This window comes from Symphalangus syndactylus, chromosome 7 (genome assembly GCF_028878055.3).
Source record: "Symphalangus syndactylus isolate Jambi chromosome 7, NHGRI_mSymSyn1-v2.1_pri, whole genome shotgun sequence".
In the NCBI taxonomy this organism is placed as follows: Eukaryota; Metazoa; Chordata; class Mammalia; order Primates; family Hylobatidae; genus Symphalangus; species Symphalangus syndactylus.
Window position 1 is genome coordinate 125,419,391 of NC_072429.2, and position 20,891 is coordinate 125,440,281.

Below are 20,891 nucleotides of genomic sequence, written 5' to 3' on the forward strand. Positions count from 1 at the left end.
TCCTGTCTCTACTAAAAATACAAAAATTAGCCTGGCATGGTGGCACGTGCCTATAATCCCAGCTACAAGGGAGGCTAAGGCAGAAGGATTGCTTGAACCTGGGAGGCAGAGGTTGCAGTGAGTCAAGATCATGCCACTGAACTCCAGCCAGGCAGCAGAGCGAGACTCTGTCTCAAAAAAAAAAAAAAAGGAAGAAGAAATTATTCTAGATATTTTGGCCATGTGCAGTGGCTCACACCTATAGTCCCAGCACTTTGGGAAGCTGAGGCGGGTGGATCACTTGAGCTCAGGAGCTTGAGAACAACCTAGGCAATAAGGTGAGACCCTGTCTCTACAAAAAATACAAAAAAAATTAGCTAGGCATGGTGGCATGTGCCTGTGGTCCTGGCTATTCAGGAGGCTGAGGTGGGAAGATCACTTGACTCCAGGCAGTAGAGGCTGCAACAAGCTGAGATTGTGCCACTAAACTCCAACCTGAGTGACAGAGTGAGACCCCCTCTCAAAAAAAAAAAAGAAAGAAGAAATTTTTCTAGATATTTTTACCTTGTTTCTGTTACTCTTTATAATAATTTTATTAGGTAGGTATATTAGTCTACTTTAGCTGTCACTGACAAAATATCATAGACTGGGCAGCTTAAATAATAGATATTTATTTTTTTCACAGTTTTGGAGACTGGAAGTCCAAGTTCAGTGTGCCAGAATGATCAGCTACTCGCGGGCGCCTGTAGTCCCAGCTACTCAGGAGGCTGAGGCAGGAGAATGGCATGAACCCAAGAAGCAGAGCTTGCAGTGAGCTGAGATCGCACCACTGCACTCCAGCCTGGGCGACAGAGTGAGACTCTGTCCCCACCCCCACCCAAAGAAAAAAAAGAATGATCAGCCACTGGTGAGGGTTTTCTTCTTGATTTGCAGATGGCCACCTTCTTGCTGTGTCTCCACATGGTCAGGAGAGAGAGCAAGATGTCTGGTGTCTCTTCTCACAAGGGCACAAATCTTATCCTAGGCGCCCCACCCTCATGACCTCACCTAACCCTAATTATCTCCCAAAGCCCTGCCTCCAAATACCACCACACTGGAAGTTCAGGCTTCAACATACAAATTTTGGTAACTATTATGAATAATAATACTTATGACTGTTCCTTGTGGTAAGTATTATTATCCCTATTTTATTGGGGAGAAGACTGAGTCTCAGTGAGATCAATACTCAAGAAAAATAATAAAGGGGTGATGGTATTAGAAAAATAAGATTTCTATAGATGTGAGAATTTCTTTGGGGAGTTTTCATGCACTACCATGTATACTCCATAAAAACAGTGGTACTGTGGGCTCTGGAATCAGGTAACCTAAGTTCAATTTTAGCCTCTGCCATTAATCAACTCTGGGACATTGGACAAGTTACTTAACTACTTGGAGTTTCAATATCCTTATCTGTAAAATGGATGATTCCTGACTGATTGGAGTAGTTGTCACTTTTAAAATGACAAAATATATGTAAAGAGGATCCTAGAATGTCTGGAACAAAGGAGACATGAAATAAAAGTTAAAACTTCAGAGATCAATATACACATATATTCAACGCAGCCACAATTGTTAAAACAGATTTGGACAACTCTAATATCCAACAATAATTTAAACTAGGATTCACTCATATTAAGAAATGCTATGCAAGCATAAAACTAAGGTAGAAGTATATTACCTTCCTGGGTACTTTGCCTACTGTGTGACTTTAGGTAAATGATTTAATAATTTTGGGCCTCAATTTCCCCATATGAAAAATGTAAATAAAGGCAATACCTATTTCAAAGGGTCATCATAAGGATTAAACAATATATAGTCCACACAAGATGCTTAAAATATTCCTAGGCACATAGCAGACACATAATAAACGCTAGCAATTATTACATTATGATTCCATTTGTATGGAAGGAAAGAAGGCTAATTGGCTAATTTCTGGAAAGAGATATAAGAATCTGCTCACTAATTGTTGTCTCTGGGGAGTGCGGATGAGAGGCAGGAGGGAGAAGGGCTTTTCCTTTCACTTTACCCATCCTGTGCCATTGGAAACAAACCAACCCTGAAGTTATTAGCTGTCTCTTGTTGGTGCTCTTTCTCACATAATGAAGGGTAGCTGAGCACTTTCATCTACTGCCAGGCAGAGTTGCTTCTCAGACATGTGGGTACAGCTGCTAAAAGATTCCCATAAAGGTTGGTAAATAAGCAAATCCTTGTCCTCCATGATTCTGCAAGGTAAGGGTTAACTCCTTGCATGCTGGAAGCCTCTGAGATGCTGATTCGTAGTGACCCTGTTTGGTTTGTTCCCTGTGTCTGTAGTCCAGGTCAGTAAATATTTTGACTTTCAATCCTGGTGCCAGGCACTGACCTCAGAGCTGTACACCCATTGTCTCTCACTGTAAACCATTCTTCAAGGTACTCATTCTTATTTTCCAAATGGTGAAGCAGAGGTTACTTATTACTTCTTATGGCCCATAACACAGAGCTCATGCAAGAATTCTGTCTGGCCCTTAAGGCTATGTTCCCTTCTCTGTGTATCTTTGCTTTCAGTAACTCACATTCCCTCTTTAAAAATGTTTGTATGCTCTGCTTCAAAAATTTATTCTCAAAAAGTTTTTTTTCGTTTGTTTTTTTTTAACGAGGTTTGTATTTCTAACTTGTCTCAACTGGTTTAACAGTTTCAAGAGAAGAGCAGAGTTATCAACTGTGTGAATAATTAACAAGTTGAGTTTGATCTCTGGGCAAAAATTGACCATTGAACTTGATTATTTGCCCTTAACAAAAAGGCAAAGAAAATTTCTCTATATAGGCATTGTTCAATGCCCGTATAGGCAAAGAAGCCAGGAAGACTTATTCTAAACTTGCTCTGTTCCTCCTACCACAGAGCAAGTCCCACCTGCCCAAGGAGGGTACAAGGCCTGAACCAGTCCTGGAAACAAGGACTCTGACTCCAGGGAGACTGGAAGTGGTTTTGGAAACTGTACAGCCTCGGGTTTAAGTCATTATTAGCTGTATGACCTTGGGCAAGGTTACCTAATTCCCTCCTTCATTTCCTTTGTCATTTGTAAATGGGGGTGAGGGTATTTATAGGCACTAAGCTAATATCCAGCAGGAATATTAACATTTTCCAGCAGTCATCAACCAATCAAAAGGCTGTGCATAGAACTGCGGCAGGGTGCTGAGGCCTCAGCTCTGCAGGCATGTAGCAGTTGGTTGTATTGTGGAGATATCCACAGACATCCCAGGGGAGAGGCCAGGTGGCCAGAAAGATGGGGGTGCTATGGTAATGAGAGGTGAGTTTCAGAGAAGCCACTATTCACCAACTGGTGTGGAAGTTCCAATAGTCTAACAACTAGTACAGCTGCGCAAGTGAATTGTAGGCTAGATATGTGTCCTTCGCAAGCGAGACTGCATTTCTAGGGGAATTTACTCTGGGCTGGGTACCGTAGCTGTCTTAGACAATTTGAACCACTATAAAAAATTGCTACAGACTGGGTGACTTACAAACAGAAATTTACTTCTCACAGTTCCGGAGGCTAGAAGTCTGAGATCAGGTTCTGGTGATGACCCTTTTCTGGGTTCCAGACTTCCGATTTCTAGTTGTATCACCATGGGGTGGAAAGAGGGCAAGAAAGTTCTCTGGGTTCCTTTCTAAAGCCACTAATCCCATTCATGAAAGCTCCACTCTCATGACCTAATTACCCTTAAAGGTACCACCTCCAAATATGATCGTATCTTAGAGGTTATAATTTCAACATAGGAATTTTGGAGAAACAAAGCATTCAGTCCATTGCAGTGGCTAAACTCTCTCACATGATTCTATGTAATCATCACAAACATTCAGTTAAGAAGATGTTACTTCAGGCCCACTTTTCAGATGAGGAAACTGCATCTTCAAAAGTTAGAATGGCTAGTAAGTGGGGAAACAGTAACCGAAATCCAAGCTGAGTAGTGGGAAGGCCAAACTCTTACCTGCCATGTGAGAGGAAAGGAAATCCTGAGCAACGATGAAAGACTGAAGTTGAGAACTTGGGGGGGAAAGGATAAACATGAGTTCTGGGCTGTAGGACAATTACATGAGGAATTGAAAGGCTGCTAGGCATAGAGTCCTTGGACAAGGATAATATTAAAAACATTTCTTCCATTTGCACTTTACAAAATGCTAACAAAAGATCAACCGGTGTAAAGGGTAGGCAGAAGTTCTTTGCACAGTGCTTATTCATCCAAGTTTGAAATCATTCCCAAATAAAAGGTTCAAAAAAACCCAAAGGCCTTTACAAACAGGGCCCAAGCTCTCTGTCATCCCTTGGTTGGGTTTGTTCAATCTCTTGTCCTCGTCAACTCATTTTTCAGAGTAACAGAGACCACTGAAGAAGATTTAAGTCTGGAAGTCTAATATTCCTCCACTCCAACTTTCAGCAGCACTGTGGCAATCTGAAGAGAAGCCTTTGGGGTTATGTGATTTGGGAAATGCTTGCAAATGAAATGGGTGTAACTGCTAGAAATAACCATAATGCCACAGGAGGAGATTTGGTCCAGGAGTCAGATAACTGGGGATTGCATCCTAGTGGTGAACCTGCCCCTATAAACTTCATACAATTATTCAGGGAAAAAGAGATGGGGAGAAATAAACATAAACCAAGTTTGCAGCATGGTCAGCATTACTCATGAGGTCAGCTCATTCTCTGACCTGCTTCCTCATAGTTGTTCTGTACCTGCTTTCTTAAAATCACTGGACCCTGTTAGGAGATTATAGTTCCCTTATCTGCTCTATACATAGCAACTTGACTATGAAATGTTAAGTCTTCCCTTTGAGATACTCCTTCAGGTCCTGCAGACAGATGAATTTACTGACTCAGGTAGTCTGAAGAACCCCACTGATGCCAGCTGATCTGAAGGACTCCAGGAGGAGCTGACTCACCAAAAAATGCAGTTTCCACATCCCGATGACTTCACCCCCTTGCCTTGATTAATGAACAACTCCAATTTTTCCAGCCCTTCAAGCTCCACAATCCCCTTAAAAACCTTAACCCAGAACTCCTTGGGGCGATAGAGACTTGAGGTTCTCTTCTCATCAACTTGCTCACCACCTGTGATTATTAAACTTTCTCTGCTACAAACCCTGCTGTCTGAGTGTAATGGCTCTGTTACTGCCCAGAGGGCATATAAGCCTGTTCGTCCTATAACAGTGGGTCCATTTCACAGCTCAATGATCATATGCAAGCTATACTTCCTCTGTAAAATGGGAATCACAGTGGCAACCTCCAAGGTTATGCTGATGATTAAATGAAATAGCATTTGTAAAGTTCTAAGCATGGTACCTGGCATACAGGATATGCTCAATAAACATTTTATTTCCCCTTTCCTGAGGCTCAGTTTCCACACTTATTCAAAGAGGAGAGTAATAATACCTTAAAGAGAGGGTGCAAAGATCAAATGCCATAACCTGTGAAATGTGATTAGGAAATGCATCATTTTACGAATGAGTGTTGCCTTTACTGCTGGACGTGACCAAGAAGGCCCAAACCTACTCTCACCCCTAACCACATCCCGCAATTGAATGTGTCATACTGCCTTTATTACTCTCAAGTAACTTTTGGCTGTTTAACCCAATCCTTGCAACAAGCACACAGCTAGTGAAGCAGTACTTATACTTCTGAACAGAGTTGATATTTCCCAATATGTCTAACCCAGAGCTGTGGATACATCAAATGTTTGGTGAACATTTGTGGTTGAGATCACCCCTTCCATTCATTCTTGAATTTCCTCAACTTTCCCTTCTCCCCAAGATCAACTTGTCCTCTACGAAGTTAACTTCTTCACTATCATTTACTTTCTGAAGTCAAAAATCATTCTTGACTCTTTAATTTCCTTACCCTGAATCATAATCCATCTGGACCCTTACCTGAATCATAATCCATCTGGAAGTCTACCTAGAGAACATATCTCAAATCTGTCTACTTTATTTACCTATAATCCTAGTCCTAGATATCATGTTCTATCCTAGAGCTATTGAAAAGTCCTTCATTTCCACTCTTACACCTCTTATTTCCCTGCAAATCCATTCTACACACAAAAGCTAAGGTGACCTCCGAAAATCACAAATCAGATCAAGTTGCACCCCTGCTTAAAATCAGATCAAGTTGCACCCCTGCTTAACCTTTCAATGATTTCTCATTTCATTCAAAATAAAATTCAAACTTTACCGTGGAGCCCAATGACCTATATGATACATCCCCCAACTAAGTTCATTCACCAACAAATGTGTATTGAGTATGTGACAAGTGTTGGAGACTTAGAAACAAATTTTGAAAACAGGTAGAAATCCCTGTTTTCATGGAGGTAACATTTCAGTGCATTGTTTTCCTACTTTTCTTTTCTTTTCTTTTTTTTTTTTTTTTTTGACAGAATCTCTCTCTGTCACCCAGGCTGGAGTACAGTGGCTTGATCTTGGCTCACTGCAACCTCCACCTCCCCGGTTCAAGTGATCCTCCTGCCTCAGCCTCCTGAGTAGCTGGGATTACAGGCATGCACCACCATGCCTGCCTGGCTAACTTTTGTATTTTTAGTAGAGATAGGGTTTCACCATGTTGGCCAGGCTGGTCTCGAACTCCTGACCTTAAGTGATCCACCTGCCTCAGTCTCAGTCTCCCAAAGTGCTGGGATTACAGGCATAAGCCACCATGCCTGGCCTTCTCCTACCTTTTTAACCTCAACCCACAGAAATACATTTTACGTCCTGTCCCTGCACATACTAGAAGTATTTGTCAAGGAAACAACAACAAAAATCATTAAAAAGAAACTTGCCCTTACTGTTAATACATATAATAAAGTAAAAACATAACAAAAGTTTAACCCAGTAGAATCCTTGCTAAAGATATGTGTACTTCACTCTAATATTTTCTTATCCAATTTCACACAAACACACACACAATCTGCTTACAACAATCTAAATTGATTTTTTGACTCCAAAAAGTAACCTCCACTGTGAAAAACACTGTTCTAGCCAGGCCTCCTGCCACAGATTTTGTGACCACAAGAGAGTCATCTAAGTTTTGCCATCTATCAAATAGTGAGAAGCCTTCACAATTAGGTGAGTTAATTCATTGGAATGCACATTGACACTTGGCATGCGGAAGAATCTCACCACATGCCCATCTTTTCTTGTGTCATTCTTTGTTTTGTTTAGTTTTGTTTTGGAGACCGGGTCTTGCTCTGTCACCCAGGCTGGAGTGCAGCAGCATGATCTTGGCTCACTGGAACCTCCGCCTCCCAGGTTCAAGCGATTCTCCTGCCTCAGCCTCCTGAGTAGCTGGGATTACAGGCACCCACCATGATGTCTGGCTAATCTTTGTATTTTTGTTAGAGACAGGGTTTTGCCATGTTGGCCAGGCTGGTCTCGAACTCCTGACCTCAGGTGATCCGCCCACCTCAGTCTCAGACTCCTAAAGTGCTGGGATTACAGGCATGAGTCACCGTGCCTGGCCTTGCCATTCTTTCTAGTACCCACTTCATTTCTGGTCCTTGAACACACCACCTTCATCTTCTTGGTGCTCTTTCTCCCAGAACTTCAACTTCCTACCCCTTCTCGTCATGTAAATCTTAGCTCAGATGTCATTTCCATGAAGAAGGCTACCGCCCTGAGTATCTAGTGACTACATTTTAAATCACTGCTTTAATTATCTTTATCTGTTTAACAAGTGTCTAGTATTTTCTTGTTAATTTGTTTTCTGCTACCTCATTAGAATAGGTAAATAGCTCTTATGAAAACGGGGTCTTTGCTTGTCCTTTTCACAACACTGACACCAGCGCTTAAAATAGTGCCTGACAAAAAGTAGTTGTTCAAGAAATACTTGTTGATGTATTTCCTTTTCCTTGCCTGAAAATAATAACAACAATAATAAAGATGTCTAGGCACAGTGGCTCAGGCCTGTAAGCCCAGCACTTTGGAAGGCTGAGACAGGAGGATCACTTGAGCCCAGGAGTACAAGACCAGCCTGGGAGACGTAGCAAGACTCTGTCTAAATGAAAATATAATTTTTTTTTGAGACATAGTTTCACTCTTGTTGCCCAGGCTAGAGTGCAATGGTGCAATCTCGGCTCACCGCAACCTCTGCCTCCTGGGTTCAAGCAATTCTTCTGCCTCAGCTTCCCTAGTAGCTGGGATTACAGGTGGCCACCAGCACACTCAGCTAATTTTTTGTATTTTTAGTAGAGATGGGATTTCACTATGTTGGCCAGGCTGGTCTCGAACTCCTGGCCTCAGGTGATCCACCTGCCTCAGCCTTCGAAAGTGCTGGGATAACAGGCATGAGCCACTGTGCCCGCACAAAAAATATTTCTAAAAATTAACCAGGCATAATGACATATGACTGTTGTCCCAGCTACTCAAGAGGCTGAAGTGGGAGAGGCATTTGAGCCCAGGAGGTTGAGACTGTAGTGAGCTGTGATCACCTCACTGCACTCCAGCCTGGGTGACAGAGTGAGTCTCTGTCTCAAAAAAAAAAAAAAAAAAAGAATACGTGTTGAAATAAATGAGTGGTCTAGAGACTACGCCCTCACTAGAGTCAACTAGCAGGCAGACGTAATCATGTTGAAATATTTTTCCCTAAAGAAAACAGGGGATTTGGAGTTAGAATTTCTGAACTTCAGGATTAGCTCCTCATTTATTAGTTCCCTGTGATGGGCTCAGTTGCATTCCCCAAAATTTATACATGGAAGTCTTAACCCCTAGTATTTCAGAATGTGACTGTATTTGGAGATAAGGTCTTTAAATAAGTACTTAAGGTTAAATAAGGTCATTAGGGTGGGCATTAATCCAATATAACTGGTGTCCTTAGGAGAAGACAGAATTTGGGCAAAGATACGCACAAGGAAGGCCATGTGAAGGCATAGAGAGAAGGTGAATATTTACAAGCCAAGGAGAGAGACCTCAGAAGAACCCAACCCTGCCAATACCTTGATCTTGGACTTCCCAGCCTCCAGAACTGTGAGAACATGAATTTCTGTTATTTAAGCCCTGTAGTCTGTGGTACTTCATTATGACAGCCCTAGCACACTAATGCACTAGGCTTGGGTGAATCATGAAGCATCCCTCTCTGTTTTTCACTTGCAACATGAGGGTAGTGCTTCGCTCAGGAGCTAATATATGTGAAAGCACCAGCACAAATCCAGGCATGCAGTAGGATCTTTACATATGTCTATTTTCCCCACAATATTTTTCTTTACTACTAATTTATTTATTAATATTTATTATTTATTTATTTTTGAGACAGTCTCACTCTGTCGCCCAGGCTGGAGTGCAGTGGCGTGATCTCAGTTCACTGCAACCTCCGCCTCCCAGGTTCAAGCGATTCTCCTGCCTCAGCCTCCTGAGTAGCTGGGATTACAGGCATCCACCACCACGACTGGCTGATTTTTGTACTTTTAGTAGAGACAGGGCTTCACCATGTTGTCCAGGCTGGTCTTGAACTTCTGACAGGTGATCCACCCGCCTCGGCCTCCCAAAGTGCTGAAATTACCAGCATGAGCCACTGTGCCTGGCCTATTAATTTAAAAATAGATGCAGGCTGGGCACAATGGCTCATACCTGTAATCCCAGCACTTTGTAAGACAGAGGCAGGAGGATTGCTGGAGCCCAAGAGTTTGATACCAGCCTGGGCAATACAGAGAAACCCCATCTCTACAAAAAAATAAAAAAATTAGTCTTGTGTGGTGGCATGTGCCTGTGATCCCAGCTACTGGGGAGGCTGAGGTGGGAAGATTGCTTGAGCCCAGGAGGTAGAGGTTGCAATGAGATGTGATTGCTCCACTGCATTGCAGCCTGGGTGACAGAGCAAGACCTGTCTGGAAAAAAAAAAATGTCGATTTTCATGAGTTCATTGAAATTTGCAAAATCAGACTGAGCAATACCTGAGGTCAATAGTATCTTATTTGTCTTTGTAGTCCCAGGACATAGGACAGTAGCAGGTTGAATAGAGGCAGAGCAGGTATGAACTTCAGTTCATAAACTCCTAAGGGCAAGAATTATCACTGACATTATTTTCCTGAAGTAACTAAATTCACAGTCCAAACCCCCAGGCTTCCAAGATGGAAGAAAGTTCAGTCTTAATATTTCTTGACTTTCTATCCTCTACTCTGAACTACGGTTTTGGGGAGGTCTGTATATCAGTCACCTTCAGGTCTTGCAGCCCTGCAATTTCTCATCTACTGCTTAGGGGACTTAGGGATCTTTGGCAAGGTAGGGTGCCATATACCTAGGCTCTGAACTCCTGGGTCCCCATGAAGCCACTCCTTTATGTCGTTGCTACATCCCCAGTGGCCTGCCAAGAAGCCCTAGTGTAGGTCATACGACCTCTATATTCTTGGGTTCTCTCTGTCCCTGGCCACAGAGAACTTCATCTCTTCTCCCAGCTTGAGCTTCTTGGGGCTGCTCCTCACCCTGGATAGCTCCAGAGCCCTCTGGTGGGTTTAGGCTCCTTCAGATAAGAACACTTGACAACAGATTTTCACCAACTGACAGCATCACTTTGGAAAAATGTTTACTTTTAAGGCCCATAATATCCTTAGCCTTTTCTCCTACCTCTGTACGCCATCCCCTACCCCTGCTGATATGGGTTAGCTTTGTGTCCCTACCCAAACCTCATCTTGAATTATAACCCCCAGGTGTTAAGAGGAGGGACCCGGTGGGAGGTAATTGAATCATGGGGGCAATTTCCCCCATGCTATTGTCGTGATAGTGAGCGAGTTCTCACGAGATCTGATGGTTTTATAAGTGTCTGGCATTTCCCTTGCTGACTCTCATTCTCTCTCCTGCAGCCCTGTGAAGAGGTGCCTTCTGCCACGATTGTAAGTTTCCTGAAACCTCCCCAGTCATGTGGAACTGTGAGTCAATTAAACCTATTTTCATTATAAAATACCCAGTCTCAGGTATTTCTTCATAGCAGTGTTAGAAAAGACGAATACACCTGCCATGAGTTTTAAAATTTTTATTTACTTATTTATTTATGTTGAGACAGGGTCTCACTCTGTTGCACAGGCTGGAGTGCAGTGGCATGATCACAGTTCACTGCAGCCTCAACCTCCCAGACTAAGGTGATTCTCCCACCTCAGCCTCCTGAGTAGCTGGGACTACAGGTGTATGCCACTATGCCCAGCTAATTTTTATACTTTTTTTTGTAGAAACGCTGTTTCATCATGTTGCCCAGGCTGGTCTTGAACTGAGTTCAAGCAATTCACCCACCTTGTCTTCCCAAAATGCCTGGGACTACAGGCATGGGCTACCACACCTGGCCCAGATTTTGTAATATCTTAAGTGCTCTGAGAACCCTGCTGCAGTCATTTTCTCTTAGTTGACTATTTCAGCCATTTGCAAGTAAATTGGAAATGATGGAACATCCAAAACAGTTGCCAAATCCTTACAATGAAACTCTCAACATTAGAGTTAGCAGATTTAGCTATTGAAAATACAAGATGCAATATTTGGGACATACTTGTACTAAAAAAATATATTCATTGCTTACCTGAAATTCAAATTTTACTGGGTGTCCTGTATTTTATCTGGCAACTCTAATTTAACTCATAAGGAAATCTCTTGGGGCAGTGCTTCTCAAACTCCAGCTGCATCGGGATCACCTGGAGGGCTTCTTAAATCAGATGTCTGGGCACAGCCCCTAGAATTTGTGATTCAGTAGGGCTGAAGGGGGCCTGAGAATTTGCTTTCCTAACAAGTTCTCAGATGATGTTGCTATTGCTGGCACAGGAGCCACACTTTGAGAACAATTGTCTTAGGAAACAGGCAAGGAATCAATTTCATATGCGCTTAGCAAATTTCATGACCTCTCTGCGCTTCCATTACCTGAACTGTAAGATGGAGAGATTAATAATAAATACCTCAACCTACTTCTTAGGGTTCTCCGCAGGATTAAATGAGTTTACATATAGAAACTGCTTACAATGGGGCCTAGTACTTTCATGTGCTATGTAAGTGTAAACTTGTTATCATTAATATAATTATTATTCCCTCCTGCCTTCAAATTAAAAAGCTGAAAAAATTCTGCTTTTCATTGATCTTAATAATGACCATCCAGGGTTGTCAAAAATATGCTAAAATGATGTGAAGAAATTTAAGAAAACAGGCAGCATTACACATTAAAAAATACTTAATGAAAAATGGTAAAAGATAATGTTGTAGCTGCTGTGAAGAACAGTTTGGCCGTTCTCCAAAAAGCTACCATAGAATTAACATGTGATCCAGCAATTTCACTTTTAAATATATTCCCAAAATAGTTGAAAACAGGAACTTAAATACTTGCATGCCAATGCTCATAGTATTATTCCCAACAGCCAAAAGGTGTAAACAACCTAAATGTCCATAAACAAATGAATGTTTAAGCAAAATATGGTATATACAAACAATGGAATATTATTCACCCATAGAAGGGAATGAAATACTGGCAGGGCATGGTGGCTTACACCTGTAATCCCAACACTTTAGGAGGCCGAGGCTGGCAGATCACTTGAGGTCAGGAGTTCAAGACCAGCCTGGGCAAAATGGTGAAACCCTGCCTCTAATAAAATACAAAAAAATCAACTGGGTGTGGTGGTGGGTGTCTGTAATCCCAGCTACTCGGGAGGCTGAGGCAGGAGAATTGCTTGAACCCAGGAGGCAGAGGCTGCAGTGAGCCAAGATGGCACCACTACTGCACTCCAGCATGGGTGACAGAGTAAGACTCTGTCTCAAAAAAAAAAAAAAAAAGGAAAATACTTATACATGCTATGATTTAGATAAACCTTGAAAACATTATGTTAGGTAAAAGCAGTCAGCACTCTCATCCTCCTGCCTCCCTCTGGTAAAGAGGCTTGAGATTACATTGGGTGCTCCGGATAATTTAGGCTAATCTTTCCATCTCAAGATCCTTAACTTAATCATACAAGCAAAGTCCCTTTTGCCATGAAAGGTAACATATTCACAGGTTCCAGGGATTCAAATGTGGATATCTTTTGGCGGAGGGGACAGTATTCTGCCTACCAAATCATCTCACCACAGGATTGGAAAAGCTGACCTTGGAATCTCAGTCTCATTACTTAGTAGCTGTGCCACCCTGCTTACCTAACCTCCTCAGCAGCACCCTTAAAATGGCCATAAATGCGGCCTTGCCAGGCTATTGTGAGAAGAATGATAATGAGTCACAGGAGCTGGGACCAAGAGAGCCCTCAGTGAACAGTCAGCGTTATTATTATGATCTTAAGCCCTCTACTTTTTCCAACAGGAGTACTATAAGGTTTAGACGTAAGTGAAATTGTTGGGTGAAATGCTAAGTTCTATTCAGTTGTTGGTTATGATATTTTCTTGAAACAATCAACCTACACATTTCCTTTATTTTTCATTTCATTCCAGGTCATTTGGGGATGAAGAGGTGGGTAAGGCTAGCCAAGCAGTCTTCCCTGCAGTCCCTACTCTTAGCATCATACATAACGGTGTCTGGAAATAGAACGTGCACTGTCACTTTTTGATATCTTATTTTAAAAGGCAAAACTAGGAAGCTCCTGATTAAAAAACAATGTGAGAAAATGTTCTATGATCAAAATTAGCAGGGTATATGAATGTGCTGAGCTATGTAACAACATCTCAGGGTGTAAAAAACAAGCATCTCTTTATTCATTCAGAAACATTTATTGAGCACTTACTATTGTCCAAGTACTGTGTTAAGCACTGGGTATACCGTGGTGATCAAAGCAACTGAGGTCCTTGCCCTTATTCTGGTGGGAAGAGACATACAATAGAGGGATAAAAAATTATGGGGCTGGGTGCGGTGGCTCATGCCTGTAATCCCAGCAATTTGGAAGGCCAAGGTGGGCTGATCACTTGAGATCAGGAGCTCAAGACCAGCCTGGTCAGTGTGGTGAAACCGTGTCTCTACTAAAAATACAAAACTTAGCCGGGCATGGTGGCAGGCACCTGTAATCCCAGTTACTTGGGAGGCTGAGGCAGAAGAATTGCTTGAACCCAGGAGGCAGAGCCTGCAGTGAGCCAAGATCACACCACTGCACTCCAGCCTGGGCAACAGGTGACACTCTGTCTCAAACAAAAAAGCAAAAAAAAATTCACTGAGTGAATCCAGCAACCAAGTGCTTGGGACTGAATTCAAATGTCTGCCATAGAAGAAAACTGGTGACCCACTGATTTGAATTTTTGAATTTTTGGCGAATAAATAAGACTCGTTCAGGTTGTAAAAAATAAAATACTAATAGAAACTTAATATATTATTTTTTACCTATGAGTAGGCAAATATTTTCAAACAATTGAGTATGTTATTAGCATTATTGAAAATTGGCACCATCTTTTATAGAGGGCCATATGGTTATTCCTATCAAAATTTGAGGCTGGGCACAATGGCTCACACCTGTAATCCCAGCACTTTGGGAGGCCAAGGCAGGTGGATCACCTGGGGTCAGGAGTTTGAAACAAGCCTGGTCAACATGGCGAAACCCCGTCTCTATTAAAAATACAAAAATTAGTCAGGCTTGGTGGTGGGCACCTGTAATCCCAGCTACTTGGGAGGCTGAGGCAGGAGAATCACTTAAACCCAGGAGGGGGAGGTTGCAGTGAGCTGAGATCGTGCCATTGCACTCCAGCCTGGGTGACAGAGTAATACCCTGTACCAATAAAAAAAAAAAATTTAATTGTTCATGACCTTTATTTAGAAATTTCACTTCAGTAATTATATCCTTCAGAAATACTCACATATATGCCAAGAACAGGTATAGCAAGATGTTTGTGGTATCATTTGTAATTAGGAAAAGTTGGAGATGGCTTAAATGGGCATTAATGAGACAATGGGTAAATAAGAAACAGAAGCTGCTTTCCTATAATAGCCAGCTGTTAAAAATGTTCCAGACACTTTATGTACTAAAATAAAAGTCCTGATTTATTGACAAGGTTTTTTAAAAAACATGGCAGAGAAATATGGGTAGCAAGATGTAATGTGAGGAAAAAAAAAAAAAAACCTGGGCGCAGTGGCTCACTCCTGTAATCCCAACGCTTTGGGAGGCTAAGGCAGAGGGATCTCTTGAGGCCAGGAGTTTGACACCAAACTAGGCAACATAGTGAGACTCCAACTCTACAAAAAAAAAAAAAATTTTTTTAAACTACCCAGGTGTGGTGGCTCATGCCTGTAATCCCAACATTTTGGGATGCTGAGGTGGGTGGATCACTTGAGGCCAGGAGTTCAAGGCCTGCCTGGCCAACATGGTGAAACCCTGTCTTCACTGAAAATAGAAAAATTAGCCAGATTTGGTTAAAGCCAGGAGGTGGAGGTTGCAGTGAGCCAAGATCACACCGCTGTGCTCCAGCCTGGGCAACAGGGTGAGACTCTATCTCAAAAAATAATACTAATAATGTAATCTAATTGGCTGAGTCTGTATCAGCAATATGAAAAAAGGGAGTTACTAATCAGTTTCTAGTATTGGCTCCCACGTTCCACTCCCTATCCCACTCCAGTTGTCACACAAGTGCAAGGACAGATATGTGTGTTTCACCATTAAAATAAAGGGCTGATAAGATGGGAGCAGGATTATTTGGAGTCTTTCTCTGATAAGACATGCCTTACCTGCTTAACCTTCCCCAAGAAGTCTATTGCTTACCGCTCCCACTTCCAAGGGGTGGGTGGTTGGGGTGGGGGCAAGGTTAGCTGACCCCACTCAGTGGCGCCCTAGGCCTGGGGCTTTCCCAAACCTTATCATCACACTTTATCACAGACATTGCATCTACTGTCAGCCTGTCTGTCTTCCTCCCAGGGAATGTGGGCAGACACCTGAACCACGTGGTATTCCTCTTTTTAGACCCAGTGGTAGAACAATGCCTGGTGGGCCTTCATAAACACTTAAGGAATGAACAGACATGGCTCTAGCCAGGAACGTCATTTGGCCTGGCGAAAGCAGCAGAGGGGCCTGCCGACAAGTGTCTCTAAGACCAGATAAGGGCAGCTGAAAATAGTCCAATTCTCAGCCCTGGCGGGGAAGAAAGGAAGAAGGAGAAACAGTTACGCGTAAAGTTATTTTCCTGGATACTGTAATAGTGGATTTGTCAAAAACTACAGAATGTACAACACAAACAGTGAACCCTAATGTAAACTATGAACTTTGGTGGATAAAGACTGGACAACGTCAGCGTATTGATTATAATAATTGTACCACACTGATGCCTAATGTTAATGGGGGAGTAGTTGTGGGGAGAGGGGGAGGAGGGGCATGTGGGACCTCTCTGTGAACCTAAAACTGCTCTAAAAAATAGTGTCTTGGCTGGGCATGGTGGCTCACACCTGTAATCCCAGCACTTTGAGAGGCTGAGGCAGGTGGATCACCTGAGGTCAGGAGTTCGAGGGCAGCCTGACCAACATGGCGAAACCCCGTCTCTACTAAAAATACAAAATTAGCCAGGCGTGGTGGTGCATGTCTGTAATCTCAGCTATTTGGGAGGCTGAGGCAGGAGAATCGCTTGAACCTGAAAGGTGGAGGTTGCAGTGAGCTGAGATCGTGCCACTGCACTCTGGCCTGGGTGACAGAGACTCTCAAAAAAAAAAAAAAAGTTTTAATTTTTTAAAAAGTACCAAAATAAATGTCAGCACAAAGAACTATCACCATTTTGATGTTTTATGGCTTTATGGACAACTCTGCTATTTCTGAACTATGAGAAGAAACAGATCCTCTCAGAACACATCAGGATAAAGCATGCATATCCACTGAGATACACAAGCATTCTCTCCACGGGCTGTGATGTGTTGCCTTAGAGTCAGATAGTAAAGAGAAATAGACTCTGGGTTGGAAAACAAAACACAACAAATCATTGAATGAAGCAAAATTTAAAACAAACGAAAACCTCTGAACATGTTTTCTAAAATAAAGGAGACATGGATTAATTTGCTTTTTCCCTAGCCACTGCTTAGGTTTGGTTTATAATATTAAACATAATGTCAAGATTTGCCAGTCCAAAAAAAAAGTTTTGGGGATAGTGCCAACTTTTCACAACAAAAGCACTTCCTGAAATTCAGTCAATTATTATCATTATTAACCATTTTTTTTGTTTTTGTTTTTGTTTTTGTTTTGAGACAGAGTCTTGTTCTGTCACCCAGGCTGGAGTGCAGTGGGTCACTGCAACCTCCGCCTCCCAGGTTCAAGAGATTATCCTGCCTCAGCCTCCTGAGTAGCTGGGATTACAGGCACCTGCCACCACACCCAGGTAATTTTTATATTTTTAGTAGAGATGCAGTTTCACCACGTTGGCCAGGCTGGTCTCAAACTCCTGACCTCAGGTGGTTAAGTGCTGGGATCATAGGTGTGACTCACCGTGCCAGGTCCTGTTTTTCACATGAATGAGGTTTAGGGTGATGGCCAAGGAACAAGTATTCATTAAAACAAAGGGCAACATCTTACAGCCATCTCAAAGGATAACGTTACACCTGAAACCTTGCCATAGATTGTGCTGTGTGCTCCACACACACAGACCCGGAACCAAGTTCCTAGCATGGTAAAGGGACTTGCTCAAGGCCACACATCTCAAATCAAGCCATTTGCAGTGGAGCCAATGCATAGGGTCACCACCTCACACCTAAGTGCCCTGTGATGCACTAAGCTGTTCATGTAGGTCAATGAACAGCTTAATGGAGTAGGCACTCCTAATAGCCTTGGTTTTTAGATTAGTCAAGGTGGCTGAAAGAAGTTACTAACTTGCCCAAGGTTACATTGGAGGTCAGGGGTTGGAGCCATGATGAGAAGCAGACTATGTGGCCTGATATCTATATGTACTGGGGGGGCGGTAAAGAAGTCACGCAAAGACAGAGGAGGAACAATTGAAGGAGAGACTGTCACAGTGCTTGGCAACAGGGAGGGTGGGGTGATTATCCTGGGGCCTGTTACTGTTACCCATAAGAATGCAAAGTCCTTCTGGATGAGTTGCCTCTCTTGTTCCTGCTGCTTCTTGCCTCCAGGGTTGCTGCAATAAAAGTGGAAACATAAATGCTATTCAGACAACGCAGCATGCCACTTGCTGGAGTAGAAGAGGGCTCCGAGTACTCTCCATGGGGTGACAGGAAGGGCAGAGAAGGGGTGATCAGGTGATCTTTCAGTGCAGGAAGGGTATCCTGGGGCTTTGGAGACCAGCTTTCCTGTTCCTGGTCAGAAGTTGTCATTTATTAGTTATGTAATTTTGGACAAATCACTTAATTTCCCTAAACTTCTTTCCTCAACTGTAAAATGAACATAATATTAGTATCGTTCAGAAAGTCTGTGGTGATTAAAGTAGGACAGAGTGGACAAGGTGACGTCATTGTTTGTTATTACTGTAAAATCCCTTTTTATCCCTCCCTGACTACCCAGAGCCCAGTGTCTTAAAAATGCTCAGTAACAGGTGCATGCTGGTAGTCCCAGCTACTTGGGAGGCTGAGGCAGAAGGACTGCTTGAGACCAGAAGTTCAAATCCAGCTGGGCAACATAACTAGTCCTAAGCAAACAAAGTGCTCAGTAAATATGTGTTGAATTAATTAGTATACATATTTAATACTGAGTAGCTGGGACTACAGGTGTGTGCCACCATGCCTGGCTAATTTTTATATTTCGTCATGTTGGCCAGACTGGTCTCGAACTCCTGACCTCAGGTTACCTGCCTGCCTCAGCCTCCCACAGTGTTGAGATTACAGGCGTGAGCCACTGTGCTTGGCCTTATTATTGTTTTAATGAGATGGAGTCTCACTGTATTGCCCAGGCTGGTTTCAAACTACTAGACTCAAGGGATCCTCCCAATTTGGCCTCCTAAAGTGCTGGGATTACAGGCGCAAGCCACCTCACCTGGCCAAGAAATATTTCAAACATTACAGTATCTGCTAAACAGTTGAAGTATTAACTAATTATCTCTTTCTTATCTTACCAAGTTCTCACGTATAGCTAAGAAATTCTCCAAGACCAAAGGGAAGACCTCTCTCTCCCAGACAATAACTTCATTTTGACTAAGGCTTTTGAACACACACAATACCCCAGATTTCCCTAGCCAATCATACTAGTTTTTTTTTTTTTTTTTTGAGAGGGAGTCTCACTTTGTCGCCCAGGCTGGAGTACAGTGGCATGATCTCAGCTCACTGCAACCTCTGCCTCCCAGATTCAAGTGATTCTCCTGTCTCAGCCTCCAAGCAGCTGGGATTACAGGCACACACCACCATGCCTGGCTAATTTTTTATTTTTAGTGGAGATGAGGTTTCACCATGTTGGCCAGGCTGGTCTCGAATTCCTGACCTCAGGTGATCCACCTGCCTCGGCCTCCCAAAGTGCTGGGATTACAGGCGTGAGCCACCGTGCCCGGCCCATACTAGTTATTGATCTGAGATTTACATGCAGTATTCCATTTTGTCCTCACAAGCACCATTTAAGGTAGATTTAGCTCAGTTATATTGTTATGTATTATATATTAGTCGTATTACTTTACTAATGCAACTGAAGTTCAGGGAGTGAATTGGTGGATGCCATTAACTCGTAAGAGGAAGTGGGTTCCAAGAAAGTAAGTAACTTCTGCCAAGGCTACTGGCCTAATAATAAGCGAAGGCTGAAGGAGAGAAACCCAGGTCGTTTGACTGTAAAGCCTTAACCACTATTCAGTATGGTGTGCCCAGGTCAGACCCTCTACCTGCAGGTTAGCATTGTCACTGAGAATTCTCCAAATTAATGAGTTTAAAAAGAATGCACTGAATATCAAGACAACTAGATTCTTGGAGTTAACCACATTATATAAGTTTTCCAAAGAAAGTATCAGAGTGCTCATCTTTTGAATCATTTATGGTCACACTGGACAAGACACTAGGTACTATATTATGCCAATGGCTTGCCAACTGAACAAAATAACCTCTTCCCAATCACAATTCCAAGGCTGTGGCAGCGAGGTTATAAAACCTCCTGCTCCATTTTACCACTGCTCTTCCATCCAGCCTGGCCAATGCCACTTGTCCGTTGATTTGCACCCAGGCAAAGGCCCGACTTCACAATCCATTCCATAACCTGGCTGGCAATATAAGTAATCCTTAGCACCCTTCCACCCAGAACAACCTCTAGTTGCCTTCTGTTCTAGAGGTTGCCTTCTAAGAGGATGGGAAGACAGTCACTTACTTGCTCTCCCTGTTCAATGCACCCTAAAAAACACTATCACGTTCATTCTTTTCAAACCAGTCACATCATCATCTTGAGATAATCTAGAGGCTTTTTAGTCTGGCAAAGTCCAAACTCAAAATTCATTTACTCAAACTTTTTTCAGTGGGGGTTTCTTCACCTGGTCCTGTGTAAGTGTTGGAGATACATGAATGAGTTGGACAACTTGTTGTAGAAGAAAGCCCCAAGGAGAAATGGGTGTGTACCAGGAGCATGAAGCAAAGGCATTTTGAGGGCACTTGAGGTCCATTCATTCACTCTCCAGCCTTCCTCCCTTAATGTAATCAGTACCCACTCTGAAGCCCCTGGCTCCCTCCTCCACTTCTGGGGTGCAGCAAAAATACTTCTTCAGGGAAGCCTTTTTTGACTCATTGATGGGGAGAGATTCTCCTATACACCCTGTACATTTACTTCATTTCACCTATCACAATTTTGCTAAGTAGTTATGTGTCTTACTTAATTAGAATGAAAGTTACATGATGATAGTAACTATGGACTTGGTGTATCTTTATTTTTCTATTTTTATTTTTTGAGTCAGGCTCTCACTCTGTCACCTGCCCAGGCTGGAGTGCTATTGGCATGATCTTGGCTCATTGCAGCCTCGACTTCCTGGGTTCAAGCGATGCTCCCACCTCAGCCTCCTGAGTGCTGGGATCACAGGCATGTGCCACCACACTTGGCTAATTTTATTT